Source organism: Cnephaeus nilssonii (assembly GCF_951640355.1).
Source record: "Cnephaeus nilssonii genome assembly, chromosome: 11".
Taxonomy (NCBI): Eukaryota; Metazoa; Chordata; class Mammalia; order Chiroptera; family Vespertilionidae; genus Cnephaeus; species Cnephaeus nilssonii.
In genome coordinates, this window is record NC_137082.1 from 69,540,649 (window position 1) to 69,560,798 (window position 20,150).

Below are 20,150 nucleotides of genomic sequence, written 5' to 3' on the forward strand. Positions count from 1 at the left end.
CTGCATTGCATTTGCTCAGTGTTTGTACACCACCCAGAACTGGAATATCATTGCTGTCATGTCACAAGGGACCGTGATTGGAAAGGGGAGTCAAAGAACTGTTGGCCCAGAAAGAAGCTACCGTCCCTCTACCTTCTCAGGCACAGCACTGTCCCTCTCTTGGGGGAGGGACAACCTATATAATAAAAGCCTAATATGCTAAGTGTCCGATTGTCCATTCTACCAATCAAAGCATAATATGCTAATGATATGATATGCTAAGGCCACTCAACCGCTCGCTATGACTTGCATTGACTACCAGAGGGCAGATGCTCCGACTGGTAGGTTAGCTTGCTGCTGGGGTACAACTGATTGGAACTGAGCAAGACAGGCCAAACATGCTCTGGAGCCCTCCCGCGGTCCCTCCCCGGCCCCAATTGTGCACCGGTGGGGTCCCTCTGCCTGGCTTGTGCCCTCTCACAATCCGGCACCCTTCGGGGGATGTCAGAGAGCCAGTTTCAGCTCGATCCTGCAGGCGAGGCCAAGGGACCCCACTGTTGCACGAATTCGTGCACCGGGCCTCTAGTAATCATGTGTTAAGAGTTATCCAAGACTTCTTTACCTATTGGCCTCTGAGCTACTTATAAGTCTTACATAGGTATTCCCCAGACCACCTTGCATAATGCCTAACACAAAGGTGAATGAGTTCATGCATATACAGGAAAGTACACACAAAGGCTGCCACCTCTAACCATAGACATTGGTTTCTCCTACCCAAGGGTCTGAGCACCTAAAAACATGAGCACCTTCAAGACAGGCAAACAGACTCTGCCCAGGAAGAAATTAAAATTAGAACTAAACTTGATATATAGTGGTAGTGGTGTGGGTGAGAGGAGGGGAGGGAAAAGCATGCTAATGGAAGCTTATATAGGTAGAAGCTTTCTGGTGCCAAACTGGAAATTTGTATCAGAGATCTAAAAAAGTTCATGTCCTTTGACCTAACAACACCGTATTATAAAATCAGAGAAGAGAGCCCTGGCCGGTGCTGCCAAGTGGTGACAGCATCAGCCCGCACACTGAAGGGTTCAATTCCCAGACAAGGGCACGACATAACTTGCTGAGAGGCAACCAGTCAATGTGTCTCTCTCACCTCCCACCCCACCCCCCCTGCCCCCCGCAACTCCCTTCCACATTCTCTGAAAAGCAAAGGAAGAAATATCCTCAGGTGAGGATTAACGAAACAAACAAACAAAAAAAAAACAACCAAAAAATCAGAGAGGTGAAATCAGTGGGTGATGATTTAGGTATGTTTTCTGAACTGTCTAGCTTTCCTTCCATGAACATGTTCTAATTTTGTAATCTGAAAAAGCAAACCCACACAATAAATGCTATAAAAAGGAACCCAAAGAAAATCCAGTGGTGCTTTTAGACTACAAAATCACCACCCCTGTGTTTCCTTGCTAAACTTGGGACTGCAGATTTAGGGTTCTCAGTGGGCGGGGGGGGGGGCGCACAGGCCTGAATTTTGTGAATACTGCCTTTCTTTGTCTGAAGCCTTATGGGACAGGAAGGTGTAAAAGCTTCAGCAGGGGCAGCTCTCATTTCTCCCTAATGCAATACTGGCAAAGCTCCAGTCAGGAAATGGAGGGAAAGCTTGGGAGTAATCAACCCAGCTCCAGGCCAGGACCCCCATCCTGCAATGATTCATTCACCTGCCCGTATTCCCTGATGCACTAAGAGCTCCACGAGAACAGAGGCTGTCTCCTAATCAGCCTGTTGCTCTGGCCTCGTGCTTAGTACTAGCTGGCCCCCAGCACAGTTTATTGAACGTCAGAGACCACATCTCTAAAGTTCTAAACACAACGATGAGGAGTTAGATGGGATCAGGCAGTTTAGGGTAATGGCCGCCGGGAAGGAAGATGGTAGATAAGGAGGAAATAAACCAGATGGTCAGGATGTGAGCAACATAGGCGGAATGCCTGTCAACCTACAGAGCTGCCCTTCCCCCGAACCCAAGGGCGGTAACTAAAAGCGGGAGAGGAGGGCAAAGGGAGATTGGCTGGTGTGTTTTTTGAAAGAGCCAACAGAAGGCAAGGGCAGGAAATGTAAATCCCTAGACTAGTGAGTTCTTCGGCAACCCTTCTCGGGCCCCTCTCTGAGAGCTTTGTTACTTCCGATCTTGGAAGATTAGAGAGACTCCTTTCAAATAAAGCTAGGAATGCTGGCTTCCTCCAGTAACCGCGGATGCACTTAAATGTGCAATTGGGAATCATTCCTCGTCCCAGCTGACTGCAGCTTCCAAAGAAACCACTCTCTGAAAGAGCAGCAACACTCCAAGTTTTCCTAAGACGTGTGCGACTTCCAGGAGGCAGTGAGCTCAGCTTTGAGTCATGATTAGTGACTTGTTTCCAAGAACTTTAGATTTTCCATGACTGTCTCCACTTAGGAATCACCTCTGGCCCCTCGTCAAAACAGCAGAATTAATTGAGCAGCTTGGCTTCTGTCACACTCCAAAAGTAACACCTGCCACCAGCTTCTTCCTTAAGAGGCTGGGCCAGGTCGCCTGGTCCTAAGACAGCACCCACTTCTGCATCTGGCTCAGCACCTGACTGGGTGACAGGAAGTAGTGCTGAGGCTCGGTTTGAAAAGCCAAAGTGGCAGCTCCAAGGCCCATCACAGGGAGTTTCAACAATGCTGAGGTCGATGCCCTGGCTGGTTTGGCTCAGTGGCTAGAGCGTCGGCCTGCGGACTCAAGGGTCCCAGGTTTGATTCCAGTCAAGGGTATGTACCTTGGTTGTAGGCACATCCCCAGTAGGGGGTGTGCAAGAGGCAGCTGATCAATGTTTCTCTCTCATCGATGTTTCTAACTCTCTCTCCCTCTCCCTTCCTCTCTGCAAAAAATCAATAAAATATATTTAAAAAAATAAAGACAAAATAATATTTTTAAAAAACCACAATGCTGAGGTCGAAGATGTCTTCAAATTCCTCAGACAAATGCCATCCTATGACAGAGGGGACAGGTGCCTGTATACATTGGCTAACACTCTCTCTGGAAACCATAAAGCAGCTAATCCCGAGCATGTATCTGTGTACCAATTAAGTTCATACTAGCTCTATCCTATTTAATCCTCAGGGTACCCTTTGAGACAGGTTATGGTGACCCCCACTTTACAGAAGAGAAGCAGGCTCTGTGAGGGGAGGTCATCTGTTTAAGATGTCTCAGTGAGGAGGGGGTGAGGGTAGAGCTCTTACTGCTAACCCTCGCCAGTTTCTCATTGAACCATAAATTGTCTAAAGTGATAGAACTGTGGAAACGAACCAGTCCAGGGGTGGAAAAGGCAAATGCCTATGGGGACCACGGGACAGGCAGGAGACCAGAGAGTGCAATAGACTGGGCCAGGGAACGACACAGATGGTAATAAATGGGAGAACACACCCGCCTAAAGACATTCAAATTCAAATAAAAATGAAAACCCAAACCACTCTGACTTCTGACTCTGCCTCACACTTCATTTCATAATGGAGAAGCGGAGATTCGGAAGGTGGTACAGGAAAGTCAGCGCAGTGCAGTGGGAATTCAGGCCTCAGGAGAGCCAGCTCTCATGAGGAAATGCAGCTATTATCTGTTAGCTGAGAGGCCCAGGGCAAGTGACTTCATCTCTCTTTTACGTGTAAAATGAAAATAATCTCTGCTTCACATCGTTGCTGAGAAGATTGAAAGGAATCGAAATACAGGGTGGGGCAAAGTAGATTTACAGTTCTTAATATGCAAAACACAGAGTTTATTCTTGTGTTAGTATTTATTAACTAGAGGCCCGGTGCACGAAATTTGTGCATGGGGAGGGGGGTGGCCTCAGCCAAGCCTGCCCCCTTTCACAGTCTGGGAGCTCTCAGGGGAAGTCCGACTACATTTTTAAAAAATCACCCTGTACTTAATTTTCTTTTTTTTTTCCCCCTGTACTTAATTTTCTTACTAACTCCTCCTTTTGAACTCCCCTCACTCTCGCATTGTTTCTTCTTTTTATTTAACTACTAGAAGCCCGGTGCACGAAATTCGTGCACAGCGGGGGGTTGTCCCTCAGCCCAGCCTGTACCCTCTCCAATCTGGGACTCCTGGAGGGATGTCTGACTGCCCGTTTAGGCCCGATCCCACCGGGCCGGGATCGGGCCTAAACGGGCAGTCGGACATCCCTCTCACAATCCAGGAATGCTGGCTGCCAACTGCTTGCCTGCCTGCCTTCCTGATTGCCCCTAACCGCTTCTGCCTGCCAGCCTGATCACCCCCTAACCACTCTGCTGCCAGCCTGGTTGATGCTTAACTGCTCCCCTGCCAGCCTGTTTGCCCCCAACTTCCCTCCTCTGCCAGCCTGGTGACCCCACTCTGCCCTCTCCTGCAGGGTTGATCACCTCCAACTGCCCTCCCTTGCAAGCCTGGTCCCTCTCAACTGCCCTTCTTTGCAGGCCGGGTGCCTCCCAACTGCCCTCTCCTGCTGGCCATCTTATGGTGGCCATCTTGTGTCCACATGGGGGCAGGATCTTTGACCACATGGGGGCAGCTATATTGTGTGTTGCAGTGATGATCAATTTGTATATTACTCTTTTATTAGATAGGATAGAGGCCTGGTACAGGGGTGGGGGCCAGCTGGTTTGCCCTGAAGGGTGTCCTGGATCAGGGTGGGGGTTCCCTTGGGGTGTGGGGCGGCCTGAGCGAGGGGCCTGTGGTGGTTTGCAGGCCGGCCACGCCTCCTGGCAACCCAAGGGGAGGCCCTGGTATCTGGAATTTATTTTCCTTCTACAATTGAAACTTTGTAGCCTGGGGCAGCAGCCATTTCTGGGGTGGCAGCCATTTCTGTGGCAGTTAATTCACCTTCTACAATTGGAACTTTGTAGCCTTAAGTGGGTGAGCCCGGCCAGGGTGTGCGGAAAGCTTTGCTTCCCCTGTTGCCGCCGGCAACCCTGGCCTGCTCTCTCAAGCTCCATTCTGCCGCCATTTGTTTGAATTTGTTTACCTTCTATAATTGAAACTTTGTAGCTTGAGTGGAGGCTTAGGCCTGCAACGGCTATGGAAAGCTTGGCTTGCTCTGTTACCTGGGAAACCTTGCTCTCTGTGGCTGTAGCCATCTTGGATTGGGGTTAATTTACATACTCGCCCTGATTGGCTGGTGGGCGTGGCTTGGCTGGTGGGCGTGGCTTGTGTAGCAGAGTGATGGTTAATTTGCATATTATCATTTTATTAGAGAGGATTTTCCTGGCCTCACCCCATTTTAGCATCCTTCTCTTTCCTGCTTTCTTTCCCTCCCTCCCTCCCTTTGAACCTCCCACAGCCCCTCTCCCTCCCTCCCTCCTCCCTTCTCTGCCTTCATTCCCATGTCTGTCTTCTTCTTACTCCTCCCACCTCCCCACCCCATTCGCCTTTCCCTTGTGAGCCTGAACCCTGCCTCTCCCTCCCTCCTTACCTATTACTCCCCCCCCCCCCCCCCCCCCCGCCCGGCCATGTTCACTGGTCTCTCTTCTAAACCTTCCCCTTTCCTCTCTGGGACCTGCTTCCAGCCCCGCCTGAGCGCACTTTGATATTAAAGCTCCCGTTTGGGGGGCGTTAACCCCCAGCCCAGGGCCCAGCCCTGGCCATGCCTTGGCCACCCCCACTTCCCCGGCCTCCCCGCCGCCGTCCTCCTCCCATTCCCTGCCTGGGATGCCCCAACTTCTAGTCAACAAAGTACACTTAACACGCCAGCAACCTAACCCTGGCCAGTGTCTTTGGGGTCCAGCCCTCAGGGACGAAAGTGGTACCCTCCTTAGCGTACGACTCCGCCCCAGCTAAGCTGTGCCTCCCCTCCCAGTGTGGGGCGCCTGGCCCAGCGAGGGTGGCCGAGGCCCACTCGGCCCGGGTGCTGCTGCCATAGAGCAGGAACACCTCCACCTGAAATGCCTCGGACCGTCCACCCCTCTGTCCCAATGGCCCGCAGCAGGGGCCACCACCCTCCTCCCGCGTCTGGGTGGGGCTCCCCGCACTGTGCCACCTGCGCCCCACCCCTCGCCGGGTGCAGCTGCTCCGCCCCCCTCTCCCCCCAAGGTCACCACGCCCTCCCATGTGCAGCCCTGCATTTCCTTCCCTTTTCCATTCCTGTGTCTTTTTCTTGTTCCCTTTCTGTATTTCTGTTTCTCCTCTCTGCCTGTCTACACGCAGGCCTGCCTTCCTCTCCCTCTCCTTTCTTATCCCCTCCTATCGTATCCTATTCTACCTACCCCAGGCTTCACAGCTGTCTGAGCAGGGGGCAGGGACGCAGCCTGCTGAACAGTCGTTACGTGATGGCATCCTGGACAATTTGCATATTCCTCTATTGTTAGTATAAATTGTTGTAGCCCTGGCCAGGTAGCTCAGTTGGTTAGAGCATCCTCCCAATACCCCAAGGTTTCGGGTTCAATCCTAAACCAGGGCACACACAATAATCAACCAGTGAATGCGTGTGAATATGTGGAACAACAAATAGATGTTTCTCTCCCTCTCTCCCACCCTTTCTCTTTTAATAGAAAAGATTGTATTATTTTCCATATGAACAACTGTAAACCTACTTTTGCCCCACCCTGTTTGCAAGATGCCCAGCCCTGTGTGTGATATGTGTTTCAGGGAGATAGAAAAGCCAAGCAAGAACTTGGGACATAATAGTCTCTTCCACACGTACCTCCTCTCCTGAGATGCCCTAACGTGCTGTGGGGCGGTGGACTATCTGAGGATGAGCACGCTGAAAACAGTGTGACTGACAGCACCTCATCCCGAAGGCCTGGAGCGCGGGCGGGGGAGGCATTCCACCACACTGCCACTCCCCCACCCCGGCAGGAACCACAGGACCACGTGGGCACTTACTTCCAGAGTACTATCTCCTCATCACCTCCTTAGGAGGAGAGATTACTTTTTAAATTATTCAAAGGCTCTGGAGATCCTGGGGGGATGGAGGGAGGTGGAGGGAGGTCCTGGCCTTCCCACTGCCCAGGCCCCTGGGGAGTTCCATGGCAGCAACAGTCCACTTTCAAGGGCTGAGGGGCTTTGAGAATCCTACTGGAAACCCAGGTCTTAATTCATGCAAACAGTTTTTAAATGCCACACCTTCCTGCGGGTTAGGGTCTATGATGGCCTTAAACATAAAAATCCCTTAAATCCCCAAGACCTAGAACCTTGGAGATGCACAATCCAAGATTTGACATCTCCCTTTGCTTGTCTTTGGGCTTTGCTCCCACTATCCCGCCCCAGCAGCGGTGGAGGCTGTGTCAAGGTGAAATGAAGGGGAAGGGAGCAAATAAACATAATTCCCTTGGGTGGCCCTTCTCATATATGGTGGCTCTTTGTTTTCTCCTTAACTGTGATTCTTCAACTACTTTTACTTGCAAGCGAGGGAGGTGGTGACACACAGCAGCTACAAGCCATTTGAGAACCCTCCACTCGGGCACCCTCAGGGTTCAGGATTAAAATCCTGACAACAGACTGGACAAATAAAATGCCCATGGGCTAACAAGTTCTGTTTCTTTTCCAGGCATAAAAGAAACACCCCCCCCACCCTCCACCCCCCACCCCCCACCCCCCCACCCCCCCGCCTTTCCTCCTTCTCTTTTGCCAACCTAGGACCTAGAACCGTGGGCTTTTAAGTTAAAATTCAGTCGCCGTGTCTCCTCTGTACCTAAGTGCCAGGCTCTCCGCCAGGCAGTGGGTTGCAGAGATAGATGAGAGTCTCTTCCATAACCTAGAGAGAGGGTGCCTACGGTCTAGCAGAAACACAGTGGCCTGAAGTTATGCCAGTAATTCTGTGAGCACAGTACAGGTAAACACTTGGAAAGAGCTCAGGATAATATGGGAACATATAGTGGAGACCCCCTCAGTCAGTAGAGTCAGGGAATGATCTGACCACCTCATGTTATGGAGGGATGAGCATAACACTTAGGGGTTGCTCAATCATGTTAATTCCCTCTCCTCCCCCGCCATTGTGTGTGAGCATGCGCACGCATCTACACACGGAAACTTTCTCTTTCTTCAGGAACACCAAACCTGACAAAACCATAAAAATTCAGAAATAACTTAATGTTGCCTGTTTTGTGTCTTCTTTTTAACTCTCCTAGAGGCACCAGTGTGTAGGCACTCTGGGATACGGAAAACCAAGGGCACTTTGCTCACGGGGAAAGAAATATCGATGGCTCATTTCACACGAATTTGGGACTACAGCAATCAACTAGATTCGCCCCCTCATTTGCATACGAATGAGGAAGCTGAAGCCCGGGACACACTTGCCCAGGGTCACATAGTTCCCTTGGGTGGCCCTTCTCATATATGGTGGCTCTTTGTTTTCTCCTTAACTGTGATTCTTCAACTACTTTTACTTGCAAGCGAGGGAGGTGGTGACACACAGCAGCTACAAGCCATTTGAGAACCCTCCACTCGGGCACCCTCAGGGTTCAGGATTAAAATCCTGACCACAGACCGGACAAATAAAATGCCCATGGGCTAACAAGTTCTGTTTCTTTTCCAGGCATAAACTGCAAATTTCTAAAAGGAAGCAATAAAGAGATCACAGTTAGAGTTCCAAAGCTTCTTCCCATCTTGGAGTCCCCACGCAGCCGGCAGCATTGGGGTACATGTGATAACTTCACAAAATCTAATCAGATCTGTATCTTAAATTTAAAATATCAATCTTATATCTAAGGGTAAGTCTCCACTCTGTGAGGAAAATATTGCAGGAAATTTTCACTTTGAGAGACATTTCTCTCTGGACTGTTTAAAAAATTTTGTACTATCTTTGTAATCAGAAAAAATATATAAAAGTTTTACAAACCCCAGTTTCTAAGGGAGGATTTCTTCACCTATATTTGACACAAAGAGCTGCTTTTAAAGCTCTAGATACTCTGCCAAAGTTCTTGGGTAAAAAGTAAAACAGCGTTTGAATGGAGCCCGTCTGTGAGACCTGAGGCTCAGACGCTAGTCCTAAGCAGTTTCAGACAAAGCCATAATTTTCAGAGCAATAATATATCATAATATAAAAATAGACACTTTGTGACCAACAAACACAAGCTCTCCAGAGAGCTCTGCCTGCAAGCTCTGCTTCTCCCAGGGGTGGAAAATGAAGTTCTACTTACAAGAGCAAAGAGTTTCTTCAAAGTCCAGGGGTCCTCAGTCAGAGGTGAAGGTAGGATTTAAGAAACCAGGATTCAAAACGCCTCCCTTTTGAGGATAACCCTCCTTTGGAGCAGACCAAGCAACTCTCTCTTACCCTTTCACTCTCTCTGTGTCTCCTAAATAAAATGCACTTCGAGGTTTTAGTGGGTGTTTCCCACGTCTCCGGCCAAGTAAGTCCCCATTTGTTGTAATTCAAGCTCAGCCTGATGATGTCAACCACTCAGCTCCCTTGCTCAGTTTCCACCTCTCCGTCCACAAGAGAGATCCATTTCCTTTGGACAATGAGCCAGGGGGCTGTAACTACATCCCGAGCCTTCGTCACATTTGCCTAACATCCTTCCTTCAATTTTCAACACTGGAGCCTTACTGACAAAAGGCTTCCTAGCCACTCGCTGCAGGGCTCCCGGCAAATCCCTCTGCCTCTTAGTCACTGTGGGCTAGCTAGTTTGCTCTCCAGTATTTTAACTAATTTCTTTGGTATATAACTTACCAGGTTAGGGTGGAGCCCACCCCCATCTCTTTTTTCCTGCTCAATTTTCCAAGCTGTTTAATTTCCTTCAAGTTTTCTAGGTGCATGCTGGGCACAGCGCATGCGTGAGCTTTTCCTTCACTTTGGGGAAATGACACGTGCCCACATGAAAGGCTTAAGAGCGCTTGTCTTAACTTGAGGAATTGGATTCTGTTCTTAGTCACCCACCTAACTGAACGAATGGCCTTAAGTCAGTCACCTCTCTCTCTGGAACTCAGTTTCCCCATCAATAACACGGCATTGATGTCTTCCCTTCCTGCAGTTCAGTGACGGAGGAGCTTAACAAATGCAAAGGAATTTTACCACAAGCTGACTAACTACATGCTTGAGGGAGGGAAGAACCCAGGAGGAGTCACAGGACACTGCTCAAGAGGTCGGGCTCAGCCTGGCTCCTAAACCCCCTTTATTCTGGAGCAGAACTGTTTCTCTGGGAGAAAACCCGAAAGAATTCGCTAAGCAAATCCTGGGGGACGTTGAAAGAGGCAGCATAAACTGGAAGATAAGATAAAGAAGCAAGAGAATTTAACTATCCTTAGGGACTAACATGGAACAGTAGTGGTTACAAGAGATAATAATTGCTTGCATTTGTAGAGTGCTTGGTGGGGAAGACATACAACCTCTCTACTTTAGTGTACAGTGGAAAGCAATGTGACACGTATAGTGATTATCAGCATCAATTTAGGAGCCAGAGACGTGGATCTGAGTCCTATGCAACTACTTCAGGATGTGTGTGTTTTTTTACTGTAAAATGGAATGCTAGGGCCTCCATTTTAGGACTGTGAGAATATTACATAACATGTAAGGGAACTATAAGTTTTTGACACATACTGAGTGTTGAGAGATGGTAGCTCTCATTGTTGTAGTACATAACCTCATTTGATTCTCATTTTATGAGAATTAGGTACCCAGGGGCTACACTATTAATCTCCTTTTCCTGAATAGGAAAATAAAACAGAGAAGTGATGTGCCGGAGGTCACACAGATCAAGATGAAAGGGCCAGACTTGGAAAATGAGTCTTAATTAGGCCAGCACACATGCCAATGCTACTTCTCAAAATGGTTATTTCACCGAGTCTGGACCTTATTTCTAATTGGGATCATCTCTTCTTAGATAAATGAGTTAAGCTTATTAAAACAAATGGGCCAGGTGTGGGAGGGAGAGTTTTCCTGGGTTCAGCCAGGCCAGGGATGGGGAGAGCTGGTCAATCTGCTGCTTAAAGAAAACATTTGGGGCCACTAGGGAAGAGGTGGTGCTTACTTGTTTTACTACAAGAATCCTGTGTGGTCTAGAAGCAAGACTGGGCTTCGGTCACCTCTCCCCCAAAGAGGCAGATGTGATTTGTCTTAAAGCTACTTGGATGGGTAGTGGGGTTAGAGCTCTATTGGTAAAGAAGAAGCTATTTATAGGTGTGGGTAAGGCTGTGGGCGTTTGGAACTTAACCAGAATTTTAATTCGTTCTCAGAAAATTTTGATGCTCATCAAAAAAGGGCCAGGCCAGCAGGCTATATATAGGGTGGGGCAAAAGTAAGTTTACAGTTATTTGTATGGAAAATAATACAATAATCTTACCTAATAATAGACAAACATGTAAATTGACCGTACCTCCACTACGCCACCAGCCAATCAGGAATGAGATGCAAATTAACCCAACAAAGATGGTGGTTAATTTGCATACACAGGGGCTGAGTGATGGGGGTGGGATGCTTGCATCATTGCCATGGCGACGACGCAGGCGTTCTGCCCCACCCCTGGTCTCTCAGGGCTTCTGGGCAGAGTGGGAAGGCAGGCTGGAGCGGAAAGAGGGGGCTCCCAGGCCTGAGCAGAAAGGGGCTGGGCCGAAGTGGAAAGGCGGTGCCGGCAGCCAGGGAAAGAAAAGCCCATTCTAGCACGAATCTTCGTGCATTGGGCTTCTAGTTAATAAACAATAATACAGGAATAAACTGTTTCATGTACTCACAACTGTAACCCTACTTTGCCCCACCTTGGAGTTGGCAATCTGAAGGCTTTCCCACAGTTGGTATGGGACTGCAGTGGAAGAAAAAGAACGCCAGCCTGGTAACTAACCCAGGGAGAGCAGCAGTTAATGGCTCAGAGACCTGGGTTTCCTGTTCCTAGCTGTGTATGACCTTGACCTAGCTGTGTATGTGCCTTGGTTTCCCACTGTAAAACAGGAATTAAAATCAGACTTATCCTGCAAAATGCTTAAGTGGATAGGTGCCTGACACATACTACAAGTTAAAAAATACTTGCAAAAAATAAGCTGTAGCATCTTAAAAGCAAAGACATTATTTTCTAATTCTGACTCAGTTTTACCATCCTCTGCCCTGAGGATGATGTGACAATAAATGAATACGGTCAAGAATGCTGGGAAGCCAGAAAAAGGGGCCAGTGTTTCTCTAGAACATCAGGATGAGCACGGAAGGAAAAGCCTGCCGAGAGCAGCTGGAATGCTCTCAGCAGCAGCCCCCAGCTGGGAGGGCCTGGAGGCCGGGCCATTGTTTGGCTGGGCCTTTATTCCAGAAGCCCGAGTGGCATCAGGAAATGAGGATGGGCTCTTGACAGGTCAGTTTACGGACATCACCCTCGGTGCTTTGAATCAAGTTTTGTTACTTGAATGAATGTGATAGTAAGGAGCCCATTCATAAAAACAGAGATACAGTTTCTTTCTCTAACATGTATTTGGTAACACTTTCCTTACAGACGAACTGTACACCTGTGACAGAATCCATAGAGAGGACTGTGACACCACCAGCACACTCATTTTGTCTTCTGACAATGGCAGATGTACTTGGGGGCCATGCTTGGTGCTGAGCACTCTATAAATACCACTTTATGTCATCCTTCCAACAATCAGGTGCAGGAGGTATTAATATTCTCATCTTACAAATGTGGAAACTGACGTGTGCAGAGACTGACCAATCTACAAAGGTTCGCTGGAGTGACAGAGCCCATGCTGTATTTTTAAGTCCCTGACTCACAGCCAGCACTATTGGCTCCATTGGAGGATAAAGGAAACTTTGACTGCTTCATAGCACAGAGCTGCCCTTAATTCTCACACCCTCACCCCGAGTCTGGAAGGAGTTTCTCCCTCCTCTGAATTTCCTTAGTCCTTTATCTGTTTCTTAAGGAACTTTTCCTCTTCTCTTTTGAGGCATATTTATTTCTGGGCAGATCTTATTCCTCTGCTATAATTTGAGCTTCTTAAGGAAAATATCTGTGTTTAATTTATGAGCATTTTTACATATTATGAGACTTATTAAAATAAAAAATTCATAAACAAAAACTTTTATCGAATGTTTACCATATGCCAGATAATACTCTAACATAATTGCTTATTATAAAAAATAGCAAAATATAGAAGAACAGAAAAAAGGGAGGAAAATCATCCATCATCCTACCACCCAGAAATAACCAGTTATCTTCCTGGTATACAGACACAGAAAGAATCACACCTACACTCAAAACAATGTTTTGAAATCAGACATTTAAGTCATTTGTGGGGGGAGGAGTCAGCCCCACAAAAGGTGACAAAAATGTTCCATTTTGTTGGTTTGTTTGGGAGGATCCTGGCTGCTTTCTACAGAGTTCCATGTTCTGAGGCCCCACATCCTTGTGCCCCTCAGATTACTGCTGAAGTCCGATGAACAGCTGGCAGGAGAAGGGGAGCCTGAGCATGCATCTCGAAAATGGGTAGGGGTTTGCAGGGTACCACACTGCCCCTCCCTGCCCTTTTCAGCTTTCTCATGATCCGCTTCCCACCAGCTAAAGACAGGTTTCTGGCTGGGGCAGTTATGGGACAGATGGATCTTCACTCTTGAGTAAATTTTAAACAATCTTAGCCTTGTTGTGTTTAAAACTGAGACGGGCATGTGATCGCCTCCTGTTCATGAGGAGGAATGCCAAGTCCTGAAAAGGCAGACTTCCTGACTCTGCAGAGCCTGCGCTCTAACAGTAGGAAGTCCTTCTCTCATTCCAGGCTCTCCCTTGCCACTGTGCTTTGCCACTTGCCACTGTGCCATCAGATGTCAGATTAAATGTCACTTCCTTCTGAGCCAAGTTAGCTCCTGCTTCTGTATCGGTCCTATGGCATTCTCTATTTCTCCTCTCATAACCCTTAACACGTTATTGTAAGTACATGTTATCTGTCTTTCCCAGCCAGACTGCAAACTCTGTGAGATCAACAACATGTCTCCCTTGTTCACTGGTACAGAAAAGGAAACGCAATGAATATTTTCTAAACACACACACACACACAATCTTGGGTAGTACAGGCTTAAGGTAAAGGGAGCAATAACATGAATTTAAAACGTATCATGTGCCCTGGCCAGGTGGCTCAGTTGGTTGGACCGTCGTCCTGTGCACTAAAAGGTTATGGGTTTGACTACTGGTAGGGGCATGTATAGGAGGCAACCGAGGAAAACAATAAAGAGAAAATGGTTCCTATAATTAAAAAGGAAATTCAGACAAATGAGAAGCTTAAAAAAAAATTCTTATGTCTTCAGAGAGATTCTGAAGATACTGTGTCCATAAAACATGAAATAAACTGATAATACTGGGCTCTTGGAAATTAATCATATGAATACTGAAATGAACAATTCAGTATAAGGACTGGAAAATAAGAAAAGGAAGGAAATCTTTCAAAGGATAGGAGAAAATATTCACAGAATAAAAAAGGATCTCTCTATAGAACAGTAATCCAGGAAGTTCACCATCAGACTAAATAGGAATTCCAGAAAACGAATAGAAAGAGTGACAAGTACAACAGGAAATTATCTAAGAAATCACGAGGAAAAATTCTCAAAGCTGAAGGAAGATTACATCTTTCAACTGAATAGTTTAAAGAGTGTTGAGAAAGATGAAGAGAGACTGTAGCTAGACACAGTCTCCTACTCTTCCAGAATTCAAAATGGAAAAAATCCTAAAAGTTTCTAGAGAGGCAAACAGACTGTTTCAAAAGAAAAGAATCAGAATGCTCTCAAACTTCTTACCAGCAACACTGGGTGCCTGAGCTCAAGGGAGCAATGCTTTCTGGGGGAAAGGGTCCAAAGGAAACCCATTTGGAACCTAGAATTTATACTCAGCTAGGCAATAAAGACATTTTCAGACATGCAAGAACTTAGAAAAATTTCTCTTTCACTCTTTTCTCAGCAAACTCCTGGAGAACATACTTTGCCTAAATGAGGGTTTAAACTAAGGAGAGTTGAAAAACAGGAATCTAACAAGTGAGGTGAAAGGAATGTCAAGGCTGGTGATGAGGGCAGCTCAGGGACCCTGGCTGACTCAGGCCTCCAGGGAGCGCCAGTCTGACCACAGGAGGAAGGTGGGAGGCTCCAGGAAAACAGAACTGATGGACTGCTTGATAGGTTTGCTGAAAACTGTATTAAAAGTCTACAGGAAAGTATGGAAAGCCTTAGCAATAAGGAACAAAAAAATCCTTATTATGAAGTCCAGGAAACATAGTCAAACAGAAAGGAAAAATAATTAGAATGTTACTGGCTCGGTAGTAAATAATATTTGCCATCCCATAACACAGATTTTAATTCAAAATGTGATACTGGGAGAAAAAGGTACGAAGTAGCATGAGAAGTATGTATGAGCCCTGTGGTGTTAATAGAAAAGCTAAAGCCTCACGTGCTGGTCAACAGGTAACATCTAAAACTGAGGAATAAAGGAAGAGCAGTAAGGTGGTGTGTGGTCCTGGTTTGGATCTGATTTGAACAACAACAACAAAAATACTTAAGAGTTAATTAGAGATATTTGCTAATAATAAGGAATTATTAATTATGTTATATGATTATGGCAGCGTGTGTGTGTGTATGAGCCCTTATTCTCTCAGAGATACATGCTAAAGTAGTTATTGATAAAATGACATGATATCTAGTAGCAGGGGGAGAATGGCTGTAGGCACAAATGAAATAAAACTGGTCTTGATTCTTGGAGCTGGGTAATGAGTGGTTCATGAAGGTTCATTATATTATTCTCTTTAGTTTTTTTATGTGTTTGAAAATTTCTTCAATAAAATATGTTTTAAAAAGATATAGCTATATAAGCATATTATTTAGGATATATTAAAAATACTAGAACAAACAGCTAATAGAATCGAAAGTATATGTTCTTGGGAACAGAACAGGAGAAAGGGAATAGAGGGGTGGGGGTAGGGGATAGCTGATGTTTAGTGTAAGTTTTTAATGATATTTGATCATAAAAAGAATGAAGCAAAACTATGTGTATGTACCATTTTGACAAAAAAGAGAATTAATTTTTAAAAAGAAATGGAGGTAATATTTAAATGGAGGTAACCACCAAAAGAATTAAAAGCAGAAAAAATTAGCCCTAGCCGGTCTGGCCCAGTGAATAGTGTTGACCTGGGGACTGAAGGATCCTGGGTTAATTCCAGTCAAGGGCATGTATCTAGGTTGCAGGTTTGATCCCCAGGCCTGGTCGGGGCAAGTGCAGGAGGCAACCAATGGATGTGTCTCTCTCACATTGATATTTTCTCTCTCTCCCCCTTCCTGATACTCTCCCTAAAAATCAACGGAAAAATATCCTCAGGTGAGGATTAACAAACAAAAAAAATAAAATGGCTCCCTTAGAGTAATGATGCATATCTGGAATTTTAAATGATGTGCATGTATTACTTTTACTTTTTAAAAATATTATCTATTATCATCAGTTATTGCTATCAGTTTTTAGCAGGACCTTTTGCTAATCCTGACATCTACAAACTGAACCAGTTTTTCTAGGTGAAAAATCCCAACTACCCAGTGTGAATATCTCTGTTACAGAAGACCGGAGAAAAACCAAGCAACGCTTAGAGAAATGGAATTACACTTTATTATTATTATACCAGTGGGCTCAGAGAAAAATGTCTTTCAAATTCTGAGCAAAAACATGGAGGAAGCTTTCCCTATCTATATCTTTCCTAGTCCTTTGTTTCCCAAATTTGGCATGAGACTTCCGGACCTTCTGAGAAAGAAGGCCTGTGTGCTTGGAAGGGGCCATGAGACCATATCTCAAGGTCTGGCCTGGTGCCAGCACTGATAACTCTGTTTGGGGCATAGTTTATGGCCTCTGTGGAATGGGAGTAGTCTTATTTCCCCTATTATTTAAGCAAGCAAGCAAGCGTTTACAGAAGCCAAAATAGCAGGGTTAAAATTTCAAACAGCAGTTTTTATATAAGATGGAGGTTACTATGCTTCATCTACACATTAAATGTAATAATAACTATTATTGCCACTTAACTATGTCTACCATTTGTCATTGCTTTACGTTTGTTATTTCTAATCTTTGTAACACTCCTGTAAGACAGGTATTGCTATTCCCATTTTACAGATGAAAAGATTGAGGCCGAGAGACATTAGCCATTTGCTCAAGGTCACAAAGTAGGCCAGGCTGGGGAGACTCTTTCCACCACCTTACTGCTCCTTACATTCCACTAGTTGGGTATAGTCCAGATGTGTACTTTTACATAAACTTCATCAACTCCATGAAACAGGAGAGACAAGATTATCCTCACTTAACATATGAAAAAACTAAACCTAAGTTAGATAATGTGCCTAAGAATCCACTAGTACTTTCCTTCATCCCTCATCATCTATCCCCTTGAAAATAAAATGTCAAGTTATTCATCCTCCTCATGGACATTTGACGTAAGAGTCACTAAATGAATGCTGCCAAAGCAAGAATTTTTTTTAAAGAGACTATTTTTTCAAAAGGAATAGAGTAATAACCCATGGAATGTCCTCAGTTGCTCAAATGTCAGCTGCCCGCCTGGCATACCGCAGATCAGCTGCTAGCAGCGCAGCTTGCACCAGTTCCCAGAACCACTGCCGCTCTTCTTGGCTCCAAAAGAAAGGAATGAGCCATGGGTGCTTCTGCCCTGAAAAGAGAATGTCTATCTCCTAAATCTACTTCAGTCAAGGCCATGTGGCCCAAGGCTTTTTATAGTTGACAGTGTGCCTCTAGAGCAGAGGCAAGTTTGTAAAGCTATAGAACAGACTGTGCAGGCATGAAGCCAAAAGTGGGGAACTAAAGCGCCTGGGTCCTCTCAAGCTGCCGGGTAAGCTAACGGCTCCCAGGGCTGGGCACAAGTGCCATGAGCCTGGTGTGAGAGGGGCTCTCCTGGCAGCGGAACAATGGCCAAGCAGCAACTAGGGGGAAGAAGCTGTTTACTGAAGTTCAAACTATTTCTAGCACCAGCAATCTGCACATATTTGGATGACAAATCTCTGAGCTTCAAGTGAGCAGTGCTTTGCTCCTGGACGCTCACCAAACACATCGCCTCCCCACACCACCCCCAGACCCGCTCCCTAACACTTGTTGCCCTCGAGGTGTTTTATTTAAATTAAATTTTAAAAGATTATAAAAAGAAACTACATTTTAAGAATGACTAACCTTTGTTTTTTAATCCTCACTCAAGGATATGTTTTTATTAATTTTAGAGAGAGAGGAAGGGAGAGAGAGTAGGAAACATCAATGTGAGAGAAACATCAATTGGTTGACTCCCGTATCCACCCTGACTGGGGATCAAACCCGAAACACCTAGGTATGTGCCCTGACCAGGAATCAAACCTACAACCTTTCCAACCAAGTTATCTGGCCAGGGCAAGAACAACTGACTTTAATTCATTCGTCTATAAGTTTAAACTACATAGTATCATTTTCTTTAAGGCCTGAATCAGATATTTACATGTGTATTCTATAAAAAAACAACAAAAACACCAGCCCTAGCCGGTTTGGCTCAGTGGATGGAGCGTCAGCCTGTGGACTGAAGGGTCCCAGGTTCGATTCTGGTCAAGGGCACATGCCTGGTTTCGGGCTCATCCCCAGTGGGGTGCGTGCAGGAGGCAGCCGATCAATGATTCTCTCTCATCATTGATGATTCTATCTCTCTCTCCCTCTTCCTTCCTCTCTGAAATCAATAAAAATATATATTTTTAAAAAACCCAACAGTTTTTTTAAAATATATTTTTAAAAAGTTGAGAACTACAGCAGCAGTTCTCAACCTGTAGGTCACGACCCACAGGTTGAGAACCGCTAGCAGGGTCGCCTAAGACCCTCAGAAAACACAGATATTTACATTACGATTCATTAACAGTAGCAAAGTTACAGTTATGAAGTAGCAACGAAAATAATTTTATGCTTGGGGGTCACCACAACATGAAGAACTGTATTAAAGGGCCGCGGCATTAGGAAGGTTGAGAACCACTGTCCTACACTGTTGTAATGACACTGAGCCCTGCTCAAGACTTACAAAGAGAATGTTTCTTATGACACAGTTTACATAGGATGATAAAAAGGTTTAAGAGCAGATCCACAAACAATATGTAATCGCATACACATTCCAAACAAACAAAAGATGTCTTATTACTTACCCACCAATTCTGGGGCAGAAGCAGTTGTAGGGTTCCATGATCAACAATGCCCCCCACCCACCCCCCGCCCCGCCCTCCACTGCATTCCAAACAGGAGAGGTTTGCCTGTAAGGAAAAGATGTGCAGAGCCTTCTGCACAGTTGTAACTCGCAGAAGGTGTTACATATACCTTTGCCAACAAACGTGTTTGGAAAAACCAGCCTACCTCTAAAAGCTACCTCGTTTTTACAGCAAAAGCAATGCTCATCAGCCATCTCCCCTGAGACAGGCATTAATTCCAAAGGGGAAAACCGATTGTTAATCATCATGTACTATTATTGGCTAAATTGTTGGTGGCTTTCAGTCCTGTCACACAACGCAGACAGAAACCAGCAGGGAGAAAAAGGGCAGTAAGTGAGAAGAAAGGTTTACAGTGTGAAGGGTGATGCTGGACGGTTAATTTAGGAAGAGGGAACAGAAGGGACTAACTTGTTTCTTTTCCCTCTGCTAAGGAAGCTCATTAGAAGACAAACAAAAAGGTCTCTAAGATAAGCTTTCAATAACGCCACTTTCAGGAGGAAAGTGCTAGTGAGGGTAAAGAAAAGAAACATGTCTATACACAGTGGAAATGTAAATTATTTTAGAAAAATTTTGCAGGTCAACTTGTCAATATCATATTAACCATAGTTTTTTTTAACTTTTTTTTTAATTGATTTCAGACAAAGGAAGGGAGAGGGAGAGATAGAAACATCAATGATGAGAGAGAATCATTGATCGGCTGCCTCCTGCACCCCCCAACCCTCTTACTAGGAATGGAGCCTGCAACCTGGACATGTGCCCTGAAAGGGCATTGAACCCTGACCTCCTGGTTCATAGGTCGACACTCAACCACTGAGCACAAAGGCCGGGCATTAATCATAATTTTTTTTTAAAGTGTGTGTTTTTAAATATATTTTTATTGATTTCAGAGAGGAAGGAAGAGGGAGAGAGAGATAGAAACATCAATGATGAGAGAGAATCATTGATCGGCTGCCTCCTGCACGCTCCCCACTGGGGATCGAGCCCACAACCTGGGCATGTGCCCTTGACCAGAATCAAACTTGGGACCCTTTAGTCTGCAGGTCGACG

At 45.7% G+C, this 20,150-nt stretch overlaps 1 protein-coding gene across 3 annotated transcripts in view; it reads right to left on the reverse strand.

Moving 5' to 3' along the window:
* Nucleotides 1-20,150, reverse strand: part of PKIG (cAMP-dependent protein kinase inhibitor gamma) — a 76,345-nt gene that overhangs the window by 22,742 nt on the left and 33,453 nt on the right. The window contains exon 1 of one of the 3 annotated variants that reach the window (XM_079783868.1): nt 9,837-9,961. The exons of 1 other annotated variant lie outside the window; for it this stretch is intronic. The gene's annotated coding sequence lies outside the window, so the exon portion shown is untranslated. Of the gene's footprint in view, nt 1-9,099; nt 9,396-9,836; nt 9,962-20,150 lie in introns of those variants that run through there. One more of the 3 variants, XM_079783867.1, reaches the window with a different exon arrangement.